The following is a 12,613-nucleotide window of genomic DNA, read 5'->3' as shown; positions in this document are numbered from 1 at the left end:
AGTAATATTCCCTTCTAAGTTAAGACTCCTCTGGGGGGAAAAATCTGGAACTCTCTGAGAAGGACTTAATTATTTTGTTCAATATAATTTAAAGCAATTATTTATCACATTCTACAGTGCAACATGATTTGCAAAATAAAAATATATGTGTGTAATTTAGAGGTTAGGGAAAAGATCCATGGAAAATAAGTTGCATGTGTTCTACGGATAGAGTAGGAATTACTAATCAAAGTGCCTGAAAGTGTAGACACTGACACCCCTCCCATACTCCGAAATCCTTCCAGTAGTGGACCCTGTCAACTACAATATAGGTGTGGTACAACAGAGTTTTTCTATCTGGACCTTATTATTATGGACATCTTGAATTCAACATACCAGAAAATCCTTAGCCATTAAACTTTAGCATTAAGTAATCACAGCACCCTTTAATATGGCAATATTTTTTACCACTTGGAAACCAGAAAACAGACTTCTAATTGTTCCCTTAAGATTTTAGCAGGATGTGCAAAATAAATTCATTTTTCCTTATTCATATTATAAAATTTGCCTCGAGTTGACTTCCTGCTCTGATGTGAATCATGGTAGTGGCTGACTTGGCAAGGTATGGCCCATGTGTGGTGTGAAATACTGCAGGTGCCAGTTGCAACAAAGTCACCATTGTCTTTCTGTAATGAAGTCAGTTTAAATAGCTAAATGTCCAAAAGTGAATCCCAGTGTGCCTGGTGTCCAGAAGGTCAATTATTGCAGGGTGTTAAGACAATTGAGATTCTATTACTACTAACCAGGGTGCTTTTGTTTTTGTTTTTAATAATGCAATGCTAGTCTATTAGAATAAAGAAAACATATGACAGCAAAGATTGAATCATACATTGTTACACAATGGCAGATTTAAATTGCCACAGTTTATACAATACTGATTACACACACGCACACACACAGCACACAAAAAAACACTGACCCTGAATCAGACAGCACATTTCACACACATTTTCCAGCAAATTCCAGACCTTTGCTTTAGAGGAATTTTACTTGAAACAAGTGGCTATGTCAAATATTTTTTTGCTATGCTGAGATTCAACTCCTTGTAATGATTCTTATAGCTTACTCCCATTTTCTGTGGTGAGGGGAACGGATATTGAACCAGCCAAAACTTTGATTTTTTTTTTTCCAAAAAGTTTACATAAATTTTATTTTACTTCAAAAAACTTTTATGGGCATTTCCTTGATTTTTCATATTCGCATCTTATTATTCTTGAAAGATACTTTCTCCTAACATTAAAATTCTATTATCTTTTTAAATTCTTCGTGTGATAATGAAACAACCTTTTCCTAAAAACAAAGAACAGAGCTTATATCTTGATGGAAAAATTATATTAAAATAGTAAATTGTTTCAAGAGAATGTATTGAGCTAAAGTGTCATATTTTACTAAACTTTACAAACTAATTCATCATTTTTCTAAAAAGTTTTTTCCCTTTAATGAATGTTGTCTCGTTTGGGGTAAATATAGTTATTTTAAAATGACAAATGTGAGGTGAAATATTATAGAAATAATGTTTGAATAATATATTTCAAAAGATTTTTAATGTATTCTCTTTATTTTAATCTGTGAATGAATAAGTACATTTTTATTATAAAATCAGAGAAACTTGAACACTTAGCATTTCTTAGCATTATAAAGACACCAAAAATTAGTTTAGAAATTCCAAAATTACTTAAGATTTTACATTTTCTATATGGAATTCCAAAAGGATAGCAGATACGTATTTTTTCCTACCTGACACAATTAGATGAATCCAGGTGACTGATTAAACAATTAACTTTTTAAAATTTAACATGATAGTTACAGATGTTGTAATCTTTGGAAGCTAGCATATGTTCATTTTCCTTTCACTATTAATTTTCCATAATGACCCCTACTTATCACATACTCTGGAGAGAACTTTATTTGTTTATATTTTCTAATGTTTTTAAAAATAAAAATGGTTTTCATTATTAACAGTAATGGAAAGACTTTTTCATTATTAAATTTGGTATTTCTGAAGATTTTTCTCTGGCTCTTCTAAATCTAAAGTTCTAATGTGAATAAACTGTTACATAAATTTCTCAAATAATAGCTTAATTACTTATAAACTCTGGAAACAATTAGTTTATCAGCCTTTGAAGTGAGGAAGGCAACTTGCCAGGCTGACAGCAAAACACTTGTCACTTTTCCATGTAATGAGCTTAGTTTCTTTTTGTTATTTTAGATTATTTTGAAAAGGAAACTCGGTGGAATATACTTTAATGTTCAAAAGATTAAAAGTTGAATCATTTCACTTCATAAATGGCCTCTGCAATACCACTTAATAAAGTACCGAAAGAAATATTGAAAGCTCTGAAGATTATAATTAATGTGCTTATGGAAATCACTGGAACAGATATTCTGGTTCAAAGATAAAGTCGTGCTTGAATGACAACAATATTGTAAAAGATTGACGATGACTGTCCTCGCCTTCAGCCTCTTAGTAACATCATCCCTCCAGCAAACCACCAAATCACAGAACAGCCTCCTCTCTTGCCTCCCGCAACTGCTGGTCTCTTTTACCTCCCGCTGCCTGCACCTTCTACATCTTGCAGCCTCTAGGTTTCCATATTCCCCCAACACACACCTCCTTCTCCCTCGCCCCACCCGTCAGCCCCTCCTATTTCAGGTGTCTTTTCCCACTATCAGGTGTTTCTCTTTCTCTCTCTCTCTCTCAACATAGATCAAAGGAAGTTCCGAATACAAGTGGTAATCATGAGATCGAAACATTATATGTCTGAATATTAAACCCCCCCCCCAAAAAAAATAAGGAAGAAAAATAAAAGAATATCGGAAGAAGATGTTGGTTTCATCTAGGCAGGCTCCGGACCTGACTTAGTGAGCGCAGAGCGCAGGTGGGGGCCATCAGCTCTTGGTGGCCGCCTCCTTAGAGGCCTTTTCCTCAGGTGAAGTCTACACCTGAGGCCACCCGCTCCCTTCTGACCTTGGCGGCCAAGGAGCAAGGTCTTCTCTAATCCCATCACCTGTCTATAGGAGTGTTTACCAGCTTTTTTGAGGGCCAAGAAAGGCAGGCAATTCCCAAGAAACCCCTTGGATCGATCCAGCTGGTCAGGGCCCATACCAGATGCGGGACGGCAAACTTCTGGACCATTTTGCATATTTCATAATGATATTAACATTCTTCTTAGACTGACCCCCATACTGTATATCATAATTACAATTCACCCTTCCCTTTGTCGGTTGGAATCCCTTTAAGCCGTCCTAGCAAGTCAGCCTACTTTGGGGACGCGTTTTGCATTTTCCATTGCCCCCTATTCCTCCCCAGACCTATATGTCAAGGAATAAGGAGTTGAGACATGACATATTAATGTTTTTATCAGGGGACGCTCTATGCTCCCACAGGAAGGGAGGGAGCCCGGGAGGAGAGGGCAGCCGAAAAGGAGCGGGCAGGAATCGCGCCGCAGCTCCTGCGGAAATTCATATTCTGTGTATGTTCCTCCCTCACCTGAAATAAATCCTGCAGGCCTACCCACGCAAATCCAGCAGCACTTATTTATTTGCATGTCATGCTTATAATATGGTAGAAAGCAAGACGGATCTTCGAGAAGGGGAGGAGATGAGGCTCACCTCTCAGGCTCACTCTCTTAAATAAAAAAGAATTGACCGGAGGGGCGCCTAAGAATTTATCTTGAGTTTGTGGTCATTATCTCTATTATATAGCCCCGGCAATAAATAAATCGGGTAGTTACTACCCAACAATAAAACTGTAGTGTATGGGACACCTTACTATTACTTTCTTAATAATCTGCCGTTTCTTTCCCTTTAAATCTTCCCCGTCTTGTCTTCCCACTCTCCTACAAGGATCTATCTTCAACCCTAGAGGTACAAGACCGCTCGGATCATTTTTATATTTTGTGAACACAATAAGTTTTCCTGTCTAGATTTTGTGTTTTGTCTTCTGTTTTCTAGGCTGCCTAATCTGCTTCAAGACAAAGGGTCGGCCAGGATCAAAAGTCTTTTTCTTTGCCCTCTCTGTATTTTAACCGCTTTGTACGTCCACCCTAATGAAGATCGCCCCCTTCGAGGCAGTCACCCATGGGGTCGCTAGGAAAAAGGAAGCAATGCAGGCTCCGGGCAACCCGACCTGGGGAGAGGTGGTCGGTGCCCCCGCTGTGGGCACGCCCTTGGGCGCGCACGTAGTCCTAGAGCCGAGTTGGAGACTCTGCCTAGGGTTGTTCTACCTCTCACGCCCCACACCCAGATTCTTGATTGTGCGTGTGCCCGTGTAGGCGTTTCTGGGGGTCCCATCGCTCCGACTTCTGCCCAATCGCCCTCCTCCCGGGGCACAGCCCGCCACCGGCGGACGCCAGCGCAAGCAGCCTGGACCCGCCTGAGAAGTCGGTCCTCATTCAACTGCGGGTTCCCCAGTGTCTGCCCGCATTAAACCCCACCGAGTGGACTGGAGCCCCGGGCGCATCCAAAGAGGTGGGAGGGGGCGCCCCTTGGGGTTCCCGCTGCCCTCACACCTGGGCTCGCCTCCTGAGCGCCCCATTTATTTACCCAGCTCCTGCCCCAGCCCCGACCCTCAGCCAGGCGGGAGGCACAATCTGGTCGGGACCAGAGCTTTGCAGAGCCCCGGGGGCGCTCAGCCCCCGCGGGAAGAAGGAGCCCAGCCGACGTCCGGCCGGCGCCTTCCAAAACCACCGCCACACTTGCTTTCACGCCAGCGCGAAAAGTGACGCGGACTCGCAAAGCGGTCAGCAAATGACCATTTTATCCGCGGAGCCGCAACTGGAAATGGCATGTGGGGAGGGTGCGGGGGAGAAGGGGGAAAGGAGCAGTAGTAAGGCGGAGAAAGAGAACGGACCTGAGTGGCTTCCCGCTTTTGTCTCTACACTGCTGGTCCCAAGAAATCAAGTTAACCACAGCAAGCCCCCACCAGGCTCGTTTTTGTTTGTGTGACTTAGATCACAGAATCAAACAGATCGCAGATAAAGGACCAAAACCTCCGAGAGAGTGTGTGAGTGGGAGTGTGTGTGTGTGTGTGTGTGTGTGTGTGTGTGTGTGAGAGAGAGAGAGAGAGAGAGAGAGAGAGAGAGAGAGAGAGAGAGAGAGAGAGAGATTGAGATTGAAGCAACCCTAGCGAGGCTACTGATGAAGAAGGGACGATGAACTTCTCACCTTTCTTTAACTCAGTAAAAACACGTCCCTTAAAAAAAAATCCACTCTGCCGCGCGCGCGCGTGTGTGTATGTACGCGCGCGCGCGTGAATTTCCCTCTTAATTGCATTTTGCTGGGATGATCTTTTATGACTCGAAAACAAGCGGCTGGGAAAATATTCACGTTTGGGACAGAAAACATTTTTTATTTATATCTTTGACATTTAAAAGAGCAGAATTAATTTGTCCTGTCTACATTAGCATTGAGAGAAAGTTTCAGAAATCTACCCAGGGGAGGGGGGGGGGGTGCAAAAAAGAAAGCGAAGAAAGGAAAAGAAAAGCTAGGCTTGGTTTTCTTATTTCAGATCTGTAATCAATCATTGAAATAGGAGGCAGCAAAATTGTAAAGATTCGATAGATTAAAATGCAAATGAAAGGTAGAAAAAGAAACATTAACATGGCGATCAAAGATTTAATAACCGTAAATCAAGTTTTTTTTCTGTTGCAGCTGCAGTTTGTGTGTGTTTATGTTTTAATCATGTTCGTTCCATAAATAAATAATTTCTGAAACGAGACTAATTTTTCATTATTTTAACCGTGGGCTATAACACTAAATATTAAAAATAGAAAGCATATATGATGCCGGATCCCCAGCCAAATAAGAGAAAGACTTGTGTTGATTGGTTAAAAAAATCAAGGGGTTTCATTTGTGTGTTTTGAAAATCAAAGTATTATGCTAAAAAAAATCTATTTCAACTGACAAATCACAAAGTTTTATTTTCCCTTTAATATTTTATGCTAACAACAAGATACCATTTATGTTAAATGTATTCGTGGCTGCATATCCATTTCAGTTTGAGCATTTTCAAAGAACGAACGTGCCAGGATATTTAAATAATACAGAACATATATTATTTCAAAGTGCCTTGACAGAATTTCTGGAAAATGATACTTTTTGGAAGAATCTGCCTTCTAGTGAAAAATTAAGTGAGGGTTCAACACAGTTAAAACTTTTTTAGCTTTATCTTTAAAGTTTTTTTTCCAAGTGAGACTATTTTAGCCTTTTGTTATCATTCAATTTAAGATTTTATGTCAGGTATCAGATTGTTGGAGCAAACCCTACTCATCTTCTCAACTATGGTGAAGGATTTTCCTTTTCATTCTTTTATTTAAAACATAGATCTATTAATTTAGAAATTTCTAGAACTTTTAAAGCAATACACCTAGACTTGGTCTTTTCTTTCTATCCTTTTCTTTTTTCCTTCCTTCCCTCCTTCCTTTCTTTTGTGTGTGTGTGTGTGTGTGTGTGTGTGTGTGTGTGTGTGGTCTTATTAATATGGGGGAACTCATCTTTAATAGATTGAAAACTCCTCTTTTTGATAACACAAACTTACAATGTTTGAAATAAGCTCTTTGTTTAATTCTGTCTTTGAAGCAGTTATTCACCCTAATGTACTGAAATGATGAATTAGAATTGCCTCAATTTCTCCTCTTGCCACAAACTAAAATGATAACCAACTCTGGAATACATGTTTCTTTTGTAAAAACCTTTAAGTTAAATGTGAGCCAAGTTGATGTACACCCTCCCTATCCCGGCCAAACAATCACGTTTTCACTGTGACAGTCCAATAATGCATTTAGTTTAAAATTACACTTGGACTTTTTCTCCATTGTATTTTTTCATTTACTTCAGTGCAACAAGATGACTTGATTTTCATGGGATTACATGGACTCTATTCAGTGTTACTGGGACATTTCTGCCCAACTAAATACTTGCCTTAATAGACAAATGAACTTCTTTTTATTTGCTGGAGTTCGTAGATGGTTTTAGAAACACAGTGTGCAACTGATTTAGTTATTGTTGTTGTGAGAATCGAACAGGCTCAAAAGTCATTTATCTAAACCGGAGAGATATGACTCTGTAAAAGGGAGAAGCAAGGGCAGAATCATAGGGAATTATTACAGTTTATAGCTCTTATTAATTAAACCGGATGTAGTTTTATTCTGCTCTTTTTAGTACTGACCGTGCTAAAAGCTCCCAGATACCTTTTTCCCCTTCACCCCAATTTTTTTTCATTTATCAGGTCCCTTGTTGATGGGGTTTGCTTTTCCCATATTAGACCACTAAGTACAGTGTAAAACCTCCTGTGTCTTCAGAGGATCGCGTCTCCCCCTCCCGAAAATAAAAGGGGAAAAAAAATGAAAAGAAATGCTTTTCTCATTCAGTTTTAGTATTTTGTTTCGTTGAAATGCAAGACAGGTACTTGATTTAGCATTTAAGCAAAAGGTTACACAAACCGCGTTTTAGAAAGTGTTGGGATGTCCGACAGGGTCAGCCCCAGATCAGATCATTTTTTGAATGCAGACCTAAAGATAATGAGTACTTGTTGTATTAAAGGGGACAAACAGTACTTTGGCTTCCTCTGACCCCAGAATGCACGGCTCGGTTTCATTGATCATCCCCCTTTATGAGATAATGCAATTACAAACATCAATAAGGGGCTGCAAGGGGAATCATTATGCGGTGACAGTGATAAATGACGGTGCAGAAATAGCATGCTTTTTCCCCCCTAACAATCCAGGAGCCCAGGGGCTCCGGGGGCTGAACACAGTCGCCAAGGAAACAGATGACATCCCAAACGGCACCAAAGGAAAAAAAATGAACAGTCTTTCTTTGCCTTTCACTCTTTTCCGTCTTCCAAAGAGTTAGTTTTGGCTCTAGCAGCAGCTGCCACACAGGCATTTCGTTATTTCAGACATTAAAGACTGGAGCGGGCAGTGGGAGTCTCCTCCCCTTCCATCCCCACCCCCACTAGATAACACACAAAGCTGCTGTTCACAGTTTAGGACTACCTGAAAATGCACTTCTTGAAATCAGATTTGGATGGGGTGGAGGGTGGGGGGAACGTGGATTTACACAGCCACTGCCTTGAGTTTTCTCAGCTTTTGTCCAGTGGAAACTGAGTCTCCAGAAGAAGCTGGCGCCTCGCAGGTCGGCCCAGTAAAGGCACGGGTGTGCCTGTTTAGCCTTCATCTCCCAGCGGTGCCAGATGCTGCTTGCTGCCGGTGGCGTACGAGGCGGGGTAGGGGTTGAAGTAGGAGGCTGCTAGGGGTATCAGACGCTATTGGGGTTTGAGTTATCAGTGGAAGGAGGATCTCCCCTAAATCGAGGATTCTGATTCTTTAAAAACCCCAGCGTACCCTCAGAAAGGTTCTTCAAGGGGGCCTTGCCAAGCAATCCCCACCCACCCCATGTCCAGAAAGGTGGGTGCGGTGGGCGGGCGGGATCCGGCTACGGGTTATTACCGGGGCTGCAGCGCGGGATCTACGCCTGCGGGGTCTAGTAGGCGGTGGAGCCTCAGGACACTGGGTGAAGAAGGGGAACTTGCCATTTTGGGGGAGGAGGAAGCGAGAAAGTGCTGAAGTACAAGAGAGGCCTAGGAATAAAGGCACAAGGGAGGGGAGGAGGAAAGCAAGAGCGCGCAATCCCACCCCCTGTGGAGGTCTCTAACCCGGAGAAAGCAGACTCAGGGTTCCTGACCCCTGGCGGGCACGCCTAAACTTGAAGCCAGGGACCCACGCAGCGCGCCCAGCCACACCAGGCCCCCGCAGAGAGAATCCAGCCCGACTAGTGTGTGAAGCAGGTGACTTTATTCACTGCTCCCCCAATCGGCGAGGTCCCGGGACTCGTTTTCCGCCTGGAGATTAAGATCATTTCTCGCGTAATGAACTTAATGCTTTAGGGTAGAGGTGAGTGTGTCTGAGAGTGGGCAGGGGTAGGAATTACCGACCCGATCGATGGTAGACTGGCTTAAAACTAAATCCGTTTTCTCCAGGGCTTCACTGCCCGGGTTTCCCGTGGTGGTTTGAGCGCGCGGGGAGAGCAGAAGGCAGCGCGCGTAAGGGCGACCCCAGGGTGCGACCAGTCAGAACCAAGGCCCTGAAAGTGCCCCCTATCTCCACACCAAGACCTCCAGGGTATCATTTTTAGGGCAAAGACGCTTTAAAGCGCAAACGTTGGCGAACTGATTGCTCAATATGTTGTTTGTTTTTCCTTTCAGATCCGCCTTGGGAGAGAATGTTTCAGACGCCTTGGCGGGCAGATCGGGCGGAAAAGGGAACCCTCCCCCTCCTTGCCATCAGTCACCCTCATCAGGACCCGGATCCTCCCCTCCCACTCTCGTTCATGGCTCTCTACTGGTCCCTGAGATTCCTAGCTCCGTGCAGACTCTGCACCGCGACCACCCCGAGTGCTACGGGTCGCCAAACAGCCAGTAGGTGCGGGGTAGCATGGAAGAGGGGAGAGACCAGGAAAAATGCCCGGTCAGGCAGGGCGCCCCACTACCCAATTCCACGCCGTTCCACTCGGTATTCAAACGCCTACCCCGGAGCTTTGCATCATCAGGTCATGATTTTACCGCCTGCGCATGGGCCGAGGGCCTGCGGGGATCCGAAAGGCAGGGGAAAGTTTGCAGGGCTTTTAAAGTGATCTCCAGGAGTTCCTGCTTAAGTCGTCGGGGGTGCCGCCCACAGTCTCCCGCGGCGGCTCCCATCCCCGGCACTCGAGGCCCTCCAGGGCAATCTGCCAGAGTCCCAGGTGCCCTTTGGTCCCCAAACTCTCAGGGTCACGCTCCCAGAAGCGCGGTGGGACTCAGCGGAGCTCTGGTGTGACAGAGTTCATTAAGAAGCCTCGAGCCCACTACAAAGCACTCGGAGTAGTTTCGAGGGCAGGAGCCACAGTCGCGCAGGAGGCATCTCTTCACACCCTTCAGAGCACAGCCCTGGTCGCCGGGTCTCCAGAGACAAAGTCAGCGATCCCTTAGACTTGACTTTCAGGTGGGGGTGGGCAGGACGTAGGAGGCTACCACAGGCATTGAACAGCCCCCAAGTGCTCTGGGCTCCGGGCAGGGTCCTGTCCGCCCCTGCACTGGGCCCAGGCACCACCCACCGTGGGACCCAGGGGTAGCTGCATCCTGGCTGAAGTTCCGCGCAGCGGCCCCGGGATTTTCTCTAGGGGCGCGGGGCTCGTCCCACGCCAAGATAGCAGCAAATCTTCAGCCCTGAGCCCGCACGACTGGGTGGGTGGGGGCGCTGCATGCCGCAATGAACTAGGATCGCCAGGTCTGCGCGCCGCTTGGGAGACGGCGCGCGGGAGGTGACGGGTAGTGCTTGTGCTTTTCCTTTGCTGATTCTTTCGACTTCCTACGAAGTTTCCTGATAGGCGCCTCTGCCCCAAGGTCGGAGCCTCCCACCAGCGCTCCTTCCCCTCCCTCCTCACAGCCCGGGGAGCCGAACCAGCCGGAGTCTGTGCCCGGCCTGGCGGCGCGCTGGTCCCCGAGGCTGGGACCACGCCGCGCCACACTGCCCACCTCTCCCTGACCTCCGCGCTGGGCGCCTCTCCCCGGGGCGAAACTCGCCGGCCCCGCTCCCTGCAAGGAGACACCCGCTGCCTCCCGAGGAACTCCTAATACCATCCATACAGCTTTAATGCGTTTATAATTCGATAAGTGATTTCAATTTGAAATTGTTAGTAACTAATTTTATGGGTAATTTTTCCACATCAAATATTTAAGCATCAGATTAAGGGAGCCAGTTCCGACACAGGATAATAAGGGGGTTTCCCCCCACCCCCCGCGCCTCCGCCTCCGCCTCCGCCTCCCACCGTTTCCTACCGAGTCGTTTTCCCGAATCCCCAAAAGGTGGCAGTCGAAGCCGACTTTCCTCTTTTCCTGTGGCTCTGCGAAGGGAGGGGGAGAGAGGGGGATGGGGGGATGGCGGGAGAGGGGGGAGGGGCGAGGAAAGGGGAGGGAGAAACTAAACGCTGGGTGGACTTTTCAAACTAATTCTTTAACACGTTTCTAATACAGTACAAGCAAGAAGCAGTGGTGAATTTCCTGGAAAAGTCCTGGCAGAAAAAGAAAGCCAAAAAACGTGCCTTGTGGTCTCAGGGGTAGGGGATGTGAGAAACTCAGCACATTCAAACTCAACCTCAATTCTGAACGGAAGGGGAAGAGGGAGACCCAGAGAGGGACCGACTGGCTTTTGGATATTTCTTTGTATTTGAACATGATCTCTATATATTATTCCACTAAGCAACTTGTTTCTTTGAGGACAGGGCTCTGCAAATGACATAATGGGGGGGGAGGGGTAGCGGCGGGCAAAGGGTGCCGGGTGGGGGGCAGACTGCCGTGGGCGGAGGCGAGACTGGGGCGAGCAGCGGATGAATTGCAGACCAGTTGCCAAAACTTTTTTTTCCCCTGCTGCTGCTTTTGCGGCTGCCTTTGCTGCAGCCTTTGCTTTGAATGTGGGTAACTAGGAAACAGCAAGCCGTCTGAGAAGACGGAATTTCCAACGTGTAAAATGTTCTTAACGGAACCATTGAGCGAGTGCAATAAGGCGTGAGGGGGAACTAATCTTCCCATTTAAATGTTTGTGGCAATTTTATCTAAATGAATTTTAATGCTAAACGAGGGTAATTCCCCATTTGTAGCGCGTTTACTTCTCTTTCCTGTGCTTCTAAAGCAGTCGAACATCATGCAATGAACAATAACAATAAAAATACTGTCAAGGCATATTATTCATTTTGAATGTGTTATAATTACAGCTGATTAAATATGAGAGGATAAAATATTTTTTAAAAATTTTGGAAAAATATCTAAATCGTACTAAAAAGTTGTCTCATCCAGCCAGGGGGGCTTCCCCCTCCCGAATAAAAATTAAAAGCAGGTATAATTGTGTGCCCTTACTTAAAGGAGGGCGTTTTGTTTTTGCCTTTTAAGAAACATCAAAAACACTCTCGACACCTCTATTATTTCCCTCCTTCGGATAAGTGTCCTCAATAACCTCGGAGCTGGCTCTGAAATTTACAAGAGGAAAAGCTAAAATAGCATTAAGTCAGGAGGGTGTCGAGCAGAGGAAGAGAGGAACTGCGAAGAGTCATTCTCCCACAGCATCCTTAGTTGGGTGAACGCACGCAAACAACAGTTTTGTTTTGTTTCTAATTTCTGGACATTAATGATCACTAGTCTTCATCGTCTCCATATTCCCTAACTCCTCTAGCCCCTTTCTCCTTTCCCTGGAGGATCTGGCTCTTTCTCTCTCTCTCTCCTCTCTCTCTCTCTCTCCTCTCTCTCTCCTCTCTCTCTCTCTCTCTCTCTCTCTCTCTCTCTCTCTCTCTCTCTCTCTCTCTCTCTCTCTCTCTCTCTCTCTCTCTTCCCCATCTTTCCCTCCCCCTCTCCCTCTCCCCCCTGCCTCCCTTCCTCCTCCCCTTTCTCTTCCCCACTCGGCAAGAGCCTCCTGGAGAATAAAGACAGAAAATAACCAACTCACCCGGGCATGTACTGGGGAGGAGGGGCAAGTGGACGGTTAGTTTATGAAGTTTATTATTCATTTTAAAAGTAAATAAATGGTTGTTAACTGCTAGTAACCAC

The 12,613-nt window shown here is 45.3% G+C and overlaps 1 long non-coding RNA gene across 1 annotated transcript; it reads left to right on the top strand.

Moving 5' to 3' along the window:
* The first annotated feature begins 8,560 nt into the window (after positions 1-8,560).
* Positions 8,561-12,276, top strand: LOC306644067. Its single transcript, XR_013759161.1, has 3 exons — positions 8,561-8,933; positions 9,245-9,457; positions 11,051-12,276. It is a non-coding gene; the product is annotated as an uncharacterized lncRNA (long non-coding RNA).
* The last annotated feature ends 337 nt before the right edge of the window (positions 12,277-12,613 follow it).

The sequence above is a fragment of the Sciurus vulgaris genome, assembly GCF_902686455.1.
Source record: "Sciurus vulgaris genome assembly, chromosome: 14".
Classification (NCBI taxonomy): Eukaryota; Metazoa; Chordata; class Mammalia; order Rodentia; family Sciuridae; genus Sciurus; species Sciurus vulgaris.
This window is presented reverse-complemented; position numbering and strand designations above follow the sequence as displayed.